Genomic DNA, 17,251 nt, shown 5'->3' with positions numbered 1-17,251 from the left:
TTCAGAGAGGCAAGTTGGCAAGTGAACAGTGGACTGGATTTTAGCTCCCATTTGTCCCCTTGGCTAATTGCCCTTGTGCAGTGCACAACCTGCATAATAGTACGTGAAACCCTGCAAAGCCAGCATTCATTACCGACCATTATGTGTGTTGCAAATGATATATATCCAAATTTTTTCCTTCAAGAAAATAACACAAATACGTGCATGGGACTTGTAATTTTTTTTTGCACTATACAGAAGGTTTCATAAAAAAAAAAAAAAGTTGGGTGAAAACAAAAGTGTCATCAAGGTTTTCAGGTGGCTGGGAAAATCAACGCAATCTAGAGTGTTGGTCAATATTACTAATTATATCTCACTGGGCATAATCGAAAGTGGTTTGCACAAACCAATTACAAAATATATTTTTAACCTGATGCTTGACCAAGTCACCCTAAGCACTGAACCAGAAGCAGGTTGACGTGAAAGTAGAACACATCCCTTTCTTCCAAAAGCTTGGTTCCCAGCTGGGAAGTAGTTGATCTCTCTATTATGTAGAGTACGTAATTCAAACAAACATTAGAGGAAAAAAAAAAAAACGACTTGCTTAATTTCATGTACACGGAGAGTTAAGTTTGCTGAGAGATTTATGAGTCTCAACGTGCTGACACTTTTCACTTGCTGAAATCTTTGAATCACTTTCCATCGAACACAGGAAGATCAGTTAATCTTCTGGCCTTTTGGATGGTATTTCCCTGGGTCTCAGCAGACTTTAAATCTGTCAGAGAGGAACCTATTCAATCTGACGTGATGCTACAAATGGCCACAGTCTGAGGCCCTGACTTGCAGCAGATCTAAAAGGGACACAGACCTCCTCAAGGGCATTTTCCAATTATGACCACCTCAGTGCACATTAGAAATGGAATGGACACATTCTTTGAAGTCTCCCCTACTCTTTGAGAGGCTGACACTATAAAACCACTTTGTGACACAAACCCAGATGATATTGCTTAGCCACTCTTTTGAATTTTTCAGGGGAAAGAGATACTAAAAAGAACTCAGAACAAGAGAATCCTCTCACCTAGAGAATAAGGGGGCAGTAATAGGTAAAAAAAATAAATGTGCAGAATTAAAGAACATCATTTGGAAGACAAAGCAGAGGCAACATCTTTGTTCCCAAAGTTGGCAGCTCCCAGCTGTGCATGTTGAAGAGTCTCAGGAAGGCTTCAGTCTAGCACCTTTACCCTGTGTGATGAAGCCATGAGAAAACCTAGAATGGCAATGCTTCTATAGAGCTTGTTTTCCACGTGTCTGCCTTATAAAGCAGTGTTTCAACACTCAACTCTAAACAAGGAAAAGACTGATAAGTTTTCTGTGAGATAAGTCTAAAAGTGCCTGGCACTCAGTAGATACTCAACCAAGGGGTCTTTCCTCCTTCACAAAGGACACCCTGGTCCTCTCCTACCACCACTGAAAATGCGAAGTGTTAATTCTGTCCAAAGGTGAGCTGGGCCTAAGGATTCCCTGAGTCTGTGATAGAAACCTGTGTCCTCAGTGATAGCCAGGGTTCATGAGTCTCTTTACCCTCTGCCACGTCCAGCAGCCATGCAAATACCCACCTCAGCTGGGGGGAACATTATCCCCTTGGGAGTGATGGGGGATCCCAGCTAATTCTCTATTATGGCCACCCTGGTATATAGGTAGGGTGATGCCTCTGGATAATCTTCTCAGGGAAAATTCCACCACCACCCACACATGTGACCTCCACCTGGTCGACTTCAGTGATTAGGTGCTAGGTGTAGTCTTTACAATCAAAAAGTAATCAAGTTTGAGGCACTGTGGAGAGAGCTTAGTAACTTATCTCAAATGTAGTATGCAAATTAAAAGAAGTGTTACTGCTTTTACCTAAATACTACTGGAGAAGCATTCCTTTAAATACCACCCTCCACTCCACCTACACATACAGTCTTATTTTAATGCCAATTTTTCTGCCAGAGGTACCTCAATAAGTTGCTGACAACCAGTATGAATCAATATCCAGGTCACCTTCCACACAGGATGAGTGATTTGGGGAAGCTGGAGCAACCAGGAATGAGAGGGGAGAGGAAGAGCAAATAAACGAGTTTGAAATTTCCCAAATATCAAATGAATTTCATATTCTTTATAGAAAAATTGGAGTCCATTTGCTAGGTATTATCTCTTTATCACAGATACATCATAAAATAGCAACACCCCAAAGTCCACTGAAATACTATTAGGCTATTGGAAACCCTGGTGGCATATCAGTTAAGTGCCATGGCTGCTAACCAAAGGGTCTGCAGTTCGAATCTGCCAGGTGCTCCTTGAAAACTTTATGGGGCAGTTCTACTCTGTCCTATAGGGTTGCTATGAGTCAGAATTGACTCGACAGCACTGAGTATGGTTCTGGGTTTTATGGAATAGAAAGGGCAGGATTATAAAATGAACCGAAGTCAGAATTCTGAACTGAAGAGGAAAACAGCACTGCTGAGTGAGTGGCCATTGTTCTTAAAAGGAAAATAAAAATGAAAGCTCAATAGAAATGGAAAGACAGAAAGGCTGTACTGCTGAGGGTGATTCTTTGGCTTTTAACTCTGAGCTTTAGAAAAATTTGAGCGGACAAGGTAGTCCAGAGATGAAATTGAACTACCACCATCTCTTCTCAATGGTCACCATAAAATTCTCCACCTTAGCATTATGAGACGCGAGTGATCTGAGGTTAAACCTAAGGTTCTTAGTTGCCTTGCATCCATTTGCCTGGACCTGAATACTGGAGTAGGTCTTCAGAGGTGTGGGGCCATGGACAAGTCACTTAACTCTCCAAGTTTCAGCTTCTCCACTCTGAAGTGAGAATATTAGCAGTTAACTCAAAGGGCTTGGCGGAAAGTAAACAAGACATTACATGTAGAGTTCTTACCCAAGTGTTCAACACATGGTAAATTCTCAATATTTTATTATTTCTTATATCACTTAACATACTTTTTGTAGAAGAGTCAGAAATGGCGTTACAATGGAAAGACACAAGAAAGCACCTTAGTGACCAGATTTTTTTAGACAGCCTACAGCTGGAAGTTGGTCAATTTGCACAGTTAGGTTCAAGAAAAGCCTAAGTCTATTTAAGTCTTAGAATCTGCAGCCAGATGCCTGCTTGTGGAGTGCTATTCCAACTAGGGGCTCCCTACCATTATTGTTAGCTGCCATCCGGTCGGCCCTTGACTCATGGTGACCCGGTGTGTTACAGAGTAGAAATGAGCTCCATAGGGTTATCTTGGCTGCAATCTTTACAGACGCAGATCACCAGACCTTTCTTAATGAACCAGATGTCACCAGGGCATCATTCAAACTCCATAAACAGAATAGACTGATGGAGGGCTTCTGGTCCGTAACAGCCCACCCAGGCTCTGGGGATCTTGGAGACTTGAGGTTAGGATTTTCAGCAGGGGAGGCAAGTGCTCTGTGAATAAATGAAGCACCAACACACACAGAGCAGACAGCTGCAGGTTTTCGTGGGCATTAATTTTGCTCAACATTAGGAATTTTAAATACATACAATATGATAAATAGAAAAGCACCAAGTGATCATTAGGATTATAATGTGTATGTGAATACACGATCAGAATGGGCACACTGCAAAAAGAGTGCTATATAAATGCTAAATACCTCATCATTTGCCACTGCAATAATGTGTCATATGGCTGCAGTTCTTAAGTACTTTATGTTCCCTACTGGTATGAAGTCATTAATCCCACTTAGACAATTAATGAGGAAACCCTGAGTCCAAATTAGGGACCAGAAAGAAAAAAACTGAAATTAAAGGCAAATCATGGGTCATTTTTCCTCTAGAGCTGTAATGATGCTTTGCTAATTAACACATTTTTCTCTGAATCCTATTTTAAACACTGCAAAATTCACCTTGAAAAGAACTGATTATTACCGCTACATTGATGATTTTGAGTTAGATGACCCACAAATAGCCAGGATTCAGAATGACCCTCGTTCTAATAAAAAAAAAAGTCTTCTTTTAAAGCATTCATATTCCGATCAGTCCTAACAAGCTGAGGCATATTTTTTCTAAGTGCCAATGTAACAGATCAGCGATGGAGAGCTTCCACTGACTGCTACCATGTCCTGCAACTCTGCAAGGTTGCCCGTTCTAAAAGCCTGACCTCCATCAGGGAAGACCATGAATCTCAATGTTGATGAGAGTGAACTCTGGGGCCAGGCAGATCTGGTTTGAATTCGAGCTCCATCACAGGCAGAAGAACCTTTGGATAAGTTACTTATGATTTTTGAGTCTAGGCTTCCTCATCTTTAAAACAGGTGTAATAGTAGTACCTACTTTTAGAATTACTGGCAGGAATATTTATTTTTATTAATAAATGAATAAATTCAGAAAGAGAAAAAAAATAGAATGAATGAAAAGGAATAACAGAAAACTCCAGACATATCATTTTATACAAAGGACCTGAGATAGGACAGGTTGGAAGAATCCATCCCGTAGTATGAAGTCTTGTTCTTGAAATTCATTGAATATTCCTCAATCAAGAAGAATGCAAATTTGAAAGGGAAAGAAACCTCCTTGTAGGAGCCTGTACCCCAAAGGTTAACAGGGTAACAAAAATCTGCTTATTTGTGTTGGTGTTGGTAAGTTAGTGCTAGTGGTGTTGGTCTCAGAAAGAGTGCATGTGTGTGTGTGTGTGTGTGTGTGTGTGTGTTTAGAAATATTAACCAACCCAGAGAGAGAAATGGGGAGTCTGAACATTGGCTGTATTCTCCTGCAGGGAAAGTCTTGAGCTGGAAGGCTTTTGGAGAAAGGCTTTGTATTTCAGTATAATTATAAGGCATAATTACAGGGGGAAGTTACAGCAAAGGAGCTTAAGGCAAAGTAAGTGACTTTAATTAACCACTGTGACCACACATATCGGCAGATGCATTAAGGACAGTACTTCAGCTCCAGCCTGGGTCTGATGGGATTCCTTCGTAGCATCATTATGTAGCTACTTTTAGATGCAGCTCTTCTCCCCATTATGGTAAAATGGAACGACCAATTTGGTTTCCAAAGAGGTGCTCTGACCTCTTAAAACTATAGTTCACTAAAAGCAGGTAGCTGTGTTAGATACTGTGCTGTCCCACCCAGATCCCCCTTTAATGAGGATCTTGTTGCCCACCTGTCAGAAGTGCTTCCAGCAGATACCTGTCCCACCCAAAGTCATGGCCCTTCCAAAGTGGCCCATATTCAATGACAGAGTGGTGTACCTCAGCCAATTTGGACAAGTCTGATGGCCATTCTAGCTTCAAAGTTCCCTGTGGAATCAGCCAAAGCTATTACCACTCTCCATTTCCAATTTTTTCCATCACCTTTAACAGGTGTTCAGTTCCCCCTAAAGAATGTTTCTGTTTTTCTCCCTTCCTCCTATCGTTGATAACCATTAATAAACGCTGGTCTCTATACTTTTCCAATTTTAGATATTTCATATTAAGTGGATTCTTACAATATTTGTCCTTTTGTAACTGACGTACTCACTTTGTATGCTTTCAACATTCATCTGCATTGTCGCATGTATCAGGACTTCATTTCTGTTTATGGCTGAGTAAAATTTCACTGAAGGAACCCCAGTGGCACGTGGTTAAAGTGCTCATCTGTTAAATGAAAGGTCAGTGGTTCAAACCTACCAGTCACTCCACAGAGTAAGATGTGATAGTCTGCTTCTGTAGAGATTTACAGCCTTGGAAACCCTATGGGGCAATTCTACTGTGTCCTATAGGGTTGCTATGAGTCAGAATCCACTCGATAGCAATGGGTTTGGTTTTGGTTGGAATATTTCATTGTACTACATTTTGTTGATGGGCATTTAGGTTGTTTCTACCTCTTGGCTATTGTGAATAGTGCTGCAATGAACACTGGTATACAAACACTTGTTTGTATTCCTGTTTTCAATTCTTTTGGGTATATATCTAGGAGTGAAATTCCTGGATCATATGATACTTCTATGTTCAACTTTTGAAGAACTCTCACACAGTTTTCCACAGCATTTGTGCAATTCTAAAACCCTTCACGCAATGAATGAGGGTTCTAACTTCTTCACGTCTTCACCAACACCTGTTGTTTTTGCTTTCTTTCTTTCTTTTTTTTTTTTTATCATAGCCATCTTAGTGGGGGTGAAGCGATATCTCATTGGTGGTATGGTGAGTGAGAAAAGCACTTCATTCAGAGTCATGAGATTATGTTCTTGTCCAGATCTGAAACAGTCTGGAAGTCCCTTAAAATTTTTGAGCTTTAGTGTTTTGTCTTCCTCTGAGGTTTGGTGTGAATATCAAAAGCGAGATCATATGAGAAAATTTTGTAAGCTAGTAAAGTTTGATATTAATGCAGGATATGGTTAACAGAGTAGTCTCTATGGAAAATGATAAATATGTCTTGTTTTGCCTCAGGCAGTTCCAGTGGATTCCCCCTGTCAAAGCACCTTTATTAAAAATCACCTCTTTAACAGTCAAAGGTAATCATCTGGTAACTATACCAATAAGTCATCACCTATATTGAGAAGTTTTGTTCAAATTAGACAGCAAGAAAAAAGAGCAAATTAATGAATAGAGTTTTATGTGTCATATCTCTGTGACATTGGTCAAGTTATCTGTATTCCAGGAGCCTCAGTTTTAATACCTTTAAAATAAGAATAATTATCTTACAGGGTTATCATGGGTATTAAATAAGACTCCCTATAAAAAGAATGTAGTATGGAGTCTGACATAAGAAGTCAGTTAACAGAATAAAACAAAACAAGATGCTAAGTTTTCATGTTTAGAGGAAGGCATGGAAGCAGTAGGTTGGGCACTTTCTGAGGTGGATAGGTCTCAATGGGTAAACCCGTTAAACTCTGTCACTGAGTCAATTCTGACTCATAGTGACCCTATTGTAGTGCAACTCTAAAATGGCATGATGGCAATCTTTGAATGAAATGGAGGTCCTGGTTATCACAACTCTTATTGGCCAGTGGGGCTAGGGCTCTGGAGTTCATGGGACAGGGTATCCTACCCCTGGCTCAAGCCTTGCAATGTCCCTCAACAAAAGAGGTGTAAGCATGGGTCTACCTTCTAGAAACGACCATCTCTCCAAAAGAGATGAAGATTGGTTTTTCAAGGTGCTAACAGTTTTCTCTCCTCCCCCAGACTAAATAATCCACAGACTTGCAGAAACCTGTATCCCTGGGATTTGATTTGCATCCATAAACATGCAGCAGTTTCTCAGACAGGAAATCTGCCATGTAAAGGGTACTAGTGTTGTACATCTGGCTATTCATGGTGCCTTTTTGTACTGAAATCTCAGCTCAGAAAATTCAGACTTCAGGGATGAAGTGGAGAGGGAAACATTCACCACCTTTTTTTTTTTAAGTATATATTTGCACATTGTATTTCTATCCCTGAACTGTTTTCACTGGCACAGCCAGGAGGAAAGACGATGTGACGTTTGAGTTTCCCCATCGGTAACCACTAAATGATGGTGAGTAAACTATTTAAATGGTAGGTAAATGTTTTCACTAATAATCCACTCAGACTCAATAGACAACATTGTTATTATATATGCCATTGTTAAACTTGCAGATAGCTAATATCCCATAGATTTAAGAGATACAGAGTTTAATCTTTCATAATAGCAAGAAATTCCATTTTTATTTGAAAGAAATAATTGATTAAAAAAGGTACATGTCATGGATTGAATTATATCTGTCAAGCTGGTTAGGCCATCATTCCCAGTATTCTGTGATTGTCCACCATTTTGTCATTTGATAAGATTTTCCTATGTGTTGTAAATTCTATTACTATGATGTTAATAAGATGAATTCACAGCAGTTATATTGATGAGATCTACAAGATTAGATAGCATCTTAAGCCAATCTCTTTTGAGATGTAGAAGTGAGAAGCAAGCAGACAGAGGCAACATGCCACTGGGACAGCAGCACAGGGAGCAGAGCGAGCCCTTTGGCCCTGAGGTTCCTATGCGGAGAGCGGCTTCTGGACCAGGGGAGGACTGATATCAGGGACCTTCCTCCAAAGCTGACAGAGGGAGAAGGTCTTCTCCTGGAGTTGACACCCTGAAATTAGACTTGGAGCCTACTGGACTGTGGGAGAATGGATTTCTCTTTGTTGAAGCCATCCACTTGTGGTATTTCTGCTGTAACAGCACTGGATGACTAAGATAGTATTTGAAACAAAACAGAAAGGCATCCACCATGTTTGGTATATCCTAGGAAAAAGGATGCCTGCCAAAGCTATCCTGGAAACCCACTGACTTTAACACCGCTACTGTGACCATCATCATCATCATTAAATATCTTAAGTAATGCCAAAATCCAAACCCATTGTCATCGAGTTGATTCCAACTCATAACAACCCTACAGGACAGAGCAGAACTGCCCCAGAGTGTTTCCAAGGAGTGCCTGGTGTATTCGAACTGCCAACCTTTTGATTAGCAGCCATAGCTCCTAACGACTATGCCACTGGGGTTTCCTTAAGTAATACAGCCCTGCTATAACCTTGATTTTAGCCCCATGTGAGCCATTTTGAACTTCTAACCTCTGGTCTTATAAGATAATAATTTTTTTTTGTTTTAAGCCAGCCACTAAGGTTGTGTTAACTTGTTACAGCAACAATTAAAAAAAAAAAAAAACACTAATACAAGCCCCTCTATTCTTAAAACTTCCTTAGAGGCATCAAAGACGTGGCGGATAAGAGCATGGGCTCTGGAAGCACACCGTGTAGGACCGAATCCTACTGCTTCCGATTATTAGCTGTGCAACAATGAGATTATTTTCTGAGCCTTAATTTCCTCCTCTGTAAAAAGAGATCCTAACAGTACTTACCTCATAGGGTTTCTAGACATACTAAATGTAATGACCTACACAAACTTACATATTACATTGCCTAGCCCACAGCGAGGACTCAATAAATTGCAGGCATTGGACGAATAAAGCCCTTAAGTCGTGCATTTGTACCCACACACAAAAAGAAATTGCCAAATAAGTAACTAAAATTTATTGGCAAAGTGTTTTAAAAGACTTAGAACAATTCCTGGAAATGGATGGAGTCACCGCCGTTGGTTTTAGGTAGAATCATCCAAGCAGATACAAGAAGTTACCACAGCACTGCCTCCACGTACTGCACCCGAAACGAACACGTTGTTAAGTGGTACCCCAACTGGTCCTGATTATTCTCCATCAGAGATTCACACCTTGTAAGAATGTAATGAAGGGAAGGGTGCTTTGAGGCTGCAGGCTGGTGGTCACTGAGCTCTGGGAACTGGCCTTCACTGGCTTGACTGCTTCTTTCCACCAGGAGGACTGCACATGGGGAATAGTCCATCATGGTAACGTCATCTCAGTCTTAAGTCCGTCTCAGCTAACCACTGCAAATGCCTTCTGCCTTGGGAGAACACTTAGTTTTGCCTGATAACAAAAAGCAAGAATTGGAGAGATTCTACTGAGGAGATCTGAAATGATTAGCGTCCTTAAGTGGACCCAAGTAGGCATGGAGGCTCATTGTCTCAGCTTCTTCTTTCCTCCCTTCAAGTTGTGCTGTGAATTAGAGCCTGGCAACCTAAACAACTCAGTGTCCTGTGCAACGTGTTCCGCTTACTTGCCTGTTTACATAATATTTAATATTTTGACTATGTAAAAATGATCTCAGGTTTCAGAAAAACAGTGGAAAGAATTAAGGGAAAAAAACTTAATCCCAATCCTCCCTCTCCTTTACCAAATTTATATTCTCCTCCACAGAGAAAACTACTTTTTACTACTTTTCATACATTCTTCTATACTTTAGGTAGATTCAAACACGTATAAACTGCAGCCCGTTCTGTGCCCACCTCCTGTGGCTTCTTTTCGGGACCCACAGGAAGCGTGGTTCCGTTTTGCTCACCGAGTGGTTCTGTCCCAGGTCTGACTGCGCAGGTGCTTCTGTCCGGTCACCTAGCCCGGTGTTCAGAAACTCAAGCTCACACTGTGCTTGCTAAGCCACTGCGGTCCAGGTTCAGCTCAGTTGCCTTCGCTTGGGCCTGGGTGTTCACAAGGTCCAGGCCACTGAGTGCTCCCTCCGGTGCTCCCTTCCAGGACCCACGCAACCCCAGGCTTATCGAGCGCCAAGGCCCTTTCTTAGCTCAGCCTGCGTTCACCGGAGCCTGGCTGTTGGCAAACTTCGAGCCTCCTGCACCGTGTGCCTTTTGCTGCTGCCCCTAAGGTGGCCACGCTGTGTTTGGGAGGGAAGTAGGGTGAAGATGCTCTGCGAACCTCCGCTCTCTCGCGGTTAGTATGTTACGTTTTACTTAATTCAGTATTCCTTTCGATCCTCCCACCCTTTATCCGAGGTTCAGAGTTCTGACATTGTTAATTTTATCAATATTTGCTTGTTTTCTTCTATAATAGTCTTGAGGGTTCAGGGCTTACACAGCCACCTTGCTCCGTCTCCCCAAACTCTTTTTACATTTTCCAATACTTGTTTAATATGGGACTTCCCATTAGGCCGTAAACTCAAAGGGGGCAGAGGCAATTCCTGTCTTATTCCTTGCTGAATCGCCAGTGCCCGGCACAGTGCTTGGCCTTCAAAAGATGTTCAAGAGGTAGATGAAAAAATTAAGTTAGAGAGTACATGGTATGAATAGAATGGGAGGCAATGTAAAGAAAACTAAAATTTTATTGCTCTCGGCCCTGGGTTCAAGTTAGTAGAAAGTCCAAGTGTGAATTTAAGAGATGTCAGAAAATCTTGATAGTAAGCCAAGCTTTGGCACTAACCAGGGTTATGAATTTAGGTGATTATTAAACTTCTCTGATCCTCAAATTTTTCCTTAAATACTAGATATAGAATATATTAGATATAGAATAAATGATTTCTAAAATCCCTTACAGAAGTAACTTCTGAGGTACAGATCCAAAGATGACCCCCGATACAGCTACTTCATAGATCAAAATCCTGATATCTAATCATTGCTCTAGAGTTGCAAAACATGCGTATAAATCCTGACTGTCAAAACCATTCATCTCCTCCTCTCTTCCTCTTCCTTTCTTTTCATTTTTTCGGGTGTTCAAATAATTATTGAACAAAAAACCCACTGCTTTGTATCCTCTTGCTGTGGAGAAGCTAGAAAATCCTCTCTATACCTACTTTGAACTAGGTACTCACATCAGGGCCAAAGTCCTTATCTTTGATGAGATTCAAATTCTGGCCATGTATTTGTTTCATGAAGTGGTTAAAAAAAGTTATTTTCTAACCTTGATGCATTATGTAAAGACAAAAGGCAATTCACCCTGAAGCATAATCTTCTGGGAATAGAACTTTGTTCTTCATGAGGTAGCCAAACACACACTGAAGAGGGACTTGCTTCAAGTATGCCTTCCTCCCTGTATATTTTGCCTTTCAAGATGGATCATGCACTTGTATGTGCTTTCCTGACAGATTTCCTTGCCTTTAACCATAAATCAATGGCTTCTATATCAAATTGACTTTCATGATGAAAAAGAGTAAAAAGAATCCTCTTCCCACCACATAGTTTGTCTCTCTCCATCTCTCTGTCTCTTTCTTATGATTTTAGATCTGCAGGTATGATAGCTCGTTCAATGGTTCACAGCCATTAACACAACAGTGATCAAATAGAAAGACCTTAGGCATAAACCTGACAAGAGCAAGAAAACAGATGACTGTTGGAACTCATTTGTAATGCAACAGTATTCCAGCATGCTGTAAGTTTTTGACCTTAAGCAAAGGAAAGTTGATGACTTTAATAGAGTTTTCTTTATAAACCTTTTTCTTTCTGCTCAAAACTGCCGACTTTTTTTTTAGCCCTGCCTCTCCTACAATTGCTTTCAAAAGCATATTTCTAAGTTTCAAAGCCAGAGTTCAGTTCAGTAGTGCCCAGTTAATTGTATGGGCACTCACAATTGGTGGCAAGCTGGAGGCCCTCCCTGACAGGATTAAATACTGCCTTAGAATGCCTGCTTTCTCTCTCCCCACCGAAGTACTTACCCTAAATAGGCAAGAAGTTCTTTTTTTTTTTTTTTTGTTCTAATTGTCTAAAAAAAGCTTAATAAGAACAATCATATCATAGTTAAACAGCCCATGAATTAAGGCATCTGATGTTGTAGATCTGGATTCAGACACTACCCTGACAGATATTAGGGATGAAATTTTAGGCAAATGACTTATCTTCTCTAAGCTTTAAGTTTCTCTTTCTTTTAACATGATTGATAATAGTATCCACCTCATAGGATCATGGTGAAGGTCAAATGAGTTGCTTGTAAAGAAATTTCTAGACATCCTGGCATACACCATATATTTAGTAAACAGTGATGGTGGATATGTGTGTTCTTTTCTCACCTTTACAGCTTCCTTTTGTTGCTGTATAAGCAATGAAATGCCATTGGACCTTGCTTCTAGACATTTTACAGACCAAAGACAAAGGGAATCCTGTGATTTGAGATGTGTTAAGGGCTGCTAACCATCTTGGACACTCTTCACCCCCACCCTCCTGGTCAGTCTGATTTATAACCAGACTCCCTGTATTCTTGACTTTTCTTTTTCTCACAGCTCCAGCCAATGGAGTCTTGCTTTTGCTTTCTAACTATCCTTCTTCCATATCTGTTAGTGGTCTTCTTCTACCCCTTTTCTCAAATCTCATGGTCTATTCAAACACAACCTTTTTCCATCAACTTTACATGTTTTCCAGCTGCCAATAAGAGACTAAAAACTAACCCTCCAAAAACTATAAACATGGCCCCACACAAATTTTTGGAGTTGCAGAATTAGAAATATCAGTCTGTTGCCTAACGAATAGAACACTGATGCTATCTGTCCTGTGACATATTTCTAGAAATGGCATTATGTCATTATCAGCAATCAACACTGGCTTCAAGATCCAGAGTAAAGGAATGAGTCAAAACCCCAAAGCTAGAGGCTGGTTATTTGGTAACATCTAAAAAAAAAAAAAATTTTTTTTTTTTTTTTTTTTTTTTACATCTAGAGGTCTGTTAATACAGTCCCCTTTCTCTGTATATGACACTCCCCAAACTATTCTAGTAATAGTCTCCCTTAAGAATATATTCCAGGGATCTGGGGTGAGTAACCATGACCTTTGGAAGATTCTACTAAATACAACTTACCCTGGACTTCAATCACTTACATCACCAGGCTCAACAGTGACCACTTTCTTTTCTTCTGTGACTTGGTTCGACCTCAAGTGCTTTTTTATTTAGCCATATAGAAATAACCACTCCACACAGAACTTCATGCTCTTGTGTATAGGAATGGACCTAGTTCCACTGAGACTGTGACCCACTTCTCCAGCTCCCTGCCTCATCACAGCCATTTCTCACCATTTTTTCCACACACTCTGGAAAAAAAAATGCCCCCTTTTTTTTTTAATTAACTTTTATTAAGCTTCAAGTGAACATTTACAAATCCAATCAGTCTGTCACATGTAAGTTTACATACATCTTACTCCCTTCTCCCACTTGCTCTCCCCCTATTGAGTCAGCCCTTTCAGTCTCTCGTTTCGTGCCAATTCTGCCATCTTCCCTCTCTCTCTATCTTCCCATCCCCCCTCCAGTCAAGAGTTGCCAACACACTCTCCAGTGTCCACCTGATTTAATTAGCTCACTCTTCATCAGCATCTCTCCCCCCCCCCCGCCGCTGATCAGTCCCTTTCATGTCTGATGAGTTGTCCTCGGGGATGGTTCCTGTCCTGTGCCAACAGAAGGTCTGGGGAGCATTGCCACCGGGATTCCTCTAGTCGCAGTCAGACCATTAAGTTTGGTCTTTTTATGAGAATTTGGGGTCTGTATCCCACTGATCTCCTGCTCCCTCAGGGGTTCTCTGTTGTGCTCCCTGTCAGGACAGTCATCGATTGTGGCCGGGCACCAACTAGTTCTTCTGGTCTCAGGATGATGTAGGTCTCTGGTTCATGTGGCCCTTTCTGTCTCTTGGGTTCTTAGTTGTCGTGTGACCTTGGTGTTCTTCATTTTCCTTTGCTCCAGGTGGGTTGAGACCAATTGATGTATCTTAGATGGCCGCTTGTTAGCATTTAGGACCCCAGACGCCACATTTCAAAGTGGGATGAAGAATGCTTTCATAACAGAATTATTTTGCCAATTGACTTAGAAGTCCCCTCAAACCATGTTCCCCAGACCCCCGCCCCTGCTCCACTGACCTTTGAAGCATTCATTTTATCCCGGAAATCTCTTTGCTTTTAGTCCAGTCCAATTGGGTTGACCTTCCTTGTATTGAGTGTTGTCTTTCCCTTCACCCAAAGCAGTTCTTATCTACTGATTGATCAATAAAAAACCCTCTCCCTCCCTCCCTCCCTCCCCCCTTCGTAACCACAAAAGTATGTGTTCTTCTCAGTTTTTTCTATTTCTCAAGATCTTATAATAGTGGTCTTATACAATATTTGTCCTTTTGCCTCTGACTCATTTCGCTCAGCATAATGCCTTCCAGATTCCTCCATGTTATGAAATGTTTCAGAGATTCGTCACTGTTCTTTATCGATGCGTAGTATTCCATTGTGTGAATATACCACAATTTATTTACCCATTCATCCGTTGACGGACACCTTGGTTGCTTCCAGTTTTTTGCTATTGTAAACAGAGCTGCAATAAACATGGGTGTGCATATATCTGTTTGTGTGAAGGCTCTTGTATCTCTAGGGTATATTCCGAGGAGTGGGATTTCTGGGTTGTATGGTAGTTCTATTTCTAACTGTTTAAGATAACGCCAGATGGACTTCCAAAGTGGTTGTACCATTTTACATTCCCACCAGCAGTGTATGAGAGTTCCAATCTCTCCGCAGCCTCTCCAACATTTACTATTTTGTGTTTTTTGGATTAATACCAGTCTAGTTGGTGTGAGATGGAATCTCATCGCAGTTTTAATTTGCATTTCTCTAATGGCTAATGATCGAGAGCATTTTCTCATGTATCTGTTGGCTGCCTGAATATCTTCTTTAGTGAAATGTATGTTCATATCCTTTGCCCACTTCTTGATTGGGTTGTTTGTCTTTTTGTGGTTGAGTTTTGACAGAATCATGTGCATTTTAGAGATCAGGCGCTGGTCTGAGATGTCATACCTGAATATTCTTTCCCAGTCTGTAGGTGGTCTTTTTACTCTTTTGGAGAAGTCTTTAGATGAGCATAGGTGTTTGATTTTTAGGAGCTCCCAGTTATCTGGTTTCTCTTCATCATTTTTGGTAATGTTTTGTATTCTGTTTATGCCCTGTGTTAGGGCTCCTAGGGTTGTCCCAATTTTTTCTTCCATGATTTTTATCGTTTTAGTCTTTATGTTTATGTCTTTGATCCACTTGGAGTTAGTTTTTGTGCATGGTGTGAGGTATGGGTCCTGTTTCATTTTTTTGCAAATGGATATCCAGTTATGCCAGCACCATTTGTTAAAAAGACTATCCTTTCCCCAATTAACTGACACTGGGCCTTTGTCAAATATCAGCTGCTCATACATGGATGGATCTATGTCTGAGTTCTCAATTCTGTTCCATTGGTCTATGTGCCTGTTGTTGTACCAGTACCAGGCTGTTTTGACTACTGTAGCTGTATAATAGGTTCTGAAATCAGGTAAAGTGAGGCCTCCCACTTTCTTCTTCTTTTTCAGTAATGCTTTGCTTATCCGGGGGTTCTTCCCCTTCCATATGAAATTGGTGATTTGTTTCTCTATCCCCTTAAAATATGACATTGGAATTTGGATCGGAAGTGCGTTATATGTATAGATGGCTTTTGGTAGAATAGACATTTTTACTATGTTAAGTCTTCCTATCCATGAGCAGGGTATGCTTTTCCACTTAAGTATGTCCTTTTGAATTTCTTGTAGTAGAGCTTTGTAGTTTTCTTTGTATAGGTCTTTTACATCCTTGGTAAGATTTATTCCTAAGTATTTTATCTTCTTGGGGGCTACTGTGAATGGTATTGATTTGGTTATTTCCTCTTCGGTGTTCTTTTTGTTGATGTAGAGGAATCCAAGTGATTTTTGTATGTTTATTTTATAACCTGAGACTCTTCCAAACTCTTCTATTAGTTTCAGTAGTTTTCTGGAGGATTCCTTAGGGTTTTCCGTGTATACGATCATGTCATCTGCAAATAGTGATAGCTTTACTTCCTCCTTGCCAATCCGGATACCCTTTATTTCTTTGTCTAGCCTAATTGCCCTGGCTAGGACTTCAAGTACGATATTGAATAAGAGCGGTGATAAAGGGCATCCTTGTCTGGTTCCCGTTCTCAAGGGAAATGCTTTCAGGTTCTCTCCATTTAGAGTGATATTGGCTGTTGGCTTTGCATAGATGCCCTTTATTATGTTGAGGAATTTTCCTTCCATTCCTATTTTGGTAAGAGTTTTTATCATGAATGGGTGTTGAACTTTGTCAAATACCTTTTCTGCATCTATTGATAAGATCATGTGGTTTTTATCTTTTGTTTTATTTATGTGATGGATTACAGTAATGGTTTTTCTAATATTAAACCAGCCTTGCATACCTGGTATAAATCCCACTTGATCAGGGTGAATTATTTTCTTGATGTGTTGTTGGATTCTATTGGCTAGAATTTTGTTGAGGATTTTTGCATCTATGTTCATGAGGGATATAGGTCTATAATTTTCTTTCTTTGTAATGTCTTTACCTGGTTTTGGTATCAGGGAGATGGTAGCTTCATAGAATGAGTTGGGTAGTATTCCGTCTTTTTGTATGCTTTGAAATACCTTCAGTAGTAGTGGTGTTAAGTCTTCTCTGAAGGTTTGGTAGAACTCTGCAGTGAAGCCGTCCGGGCCAGGACTTTTTTTTGTTGGAAGTTTTCTGATTACCGTTTCAATCTCTTTTTTTGTTAGGCGTCTATTTAGTTGTTCTACTTCTGAATGTGTTAGTTTAGGTAGGTAGTGTTTTCCCAAGAATTTATCCATTTCTTCTAGGTTTTCAAATTTGTTAGAGTACAATTTTTCATAGTAATCTGAAATGATTCTTTTAATTTCATTTGGTTCTGTCGTGATGTGGTCCTTCTCGTTTCTTATTCGGGTTATTTGTTTCCTTTCCTGTATTTCTTTAGTCAGTCTAGCCAATGGTTTATCAATTTTGTTAATTTTTTCAAAGAACCAGCTTTTGGCTTTGTTAATTCTTTCAATTGTTTTTCTGTTCTCTAATTCATTTAGTTCAGCTCTAATTTTTGTTATTTGTTTTCTTCTGGTGCCTGATGGATTCTTTTGTTGCTCACTTTCTATTTGTTCA

The sequence above is a fragment of the Loxodonta africana genome, chromosome 16 (assembly GCF_030014295.1).
Source record: "Loxodonta africana isolate mLoxAfr1 chromosome 16, mLoxAfr1.hap2, whole genome shotgun sequence".
Taxonomy (NCBI): Eukaryota; Metazoa; Chordata; class Mammalia; order Proboscidea; family Elephantidae; genus Loxodonta; species Loxodonta africana.
This window is presented reverse-complemented; position numbering follows the sequence as displayed.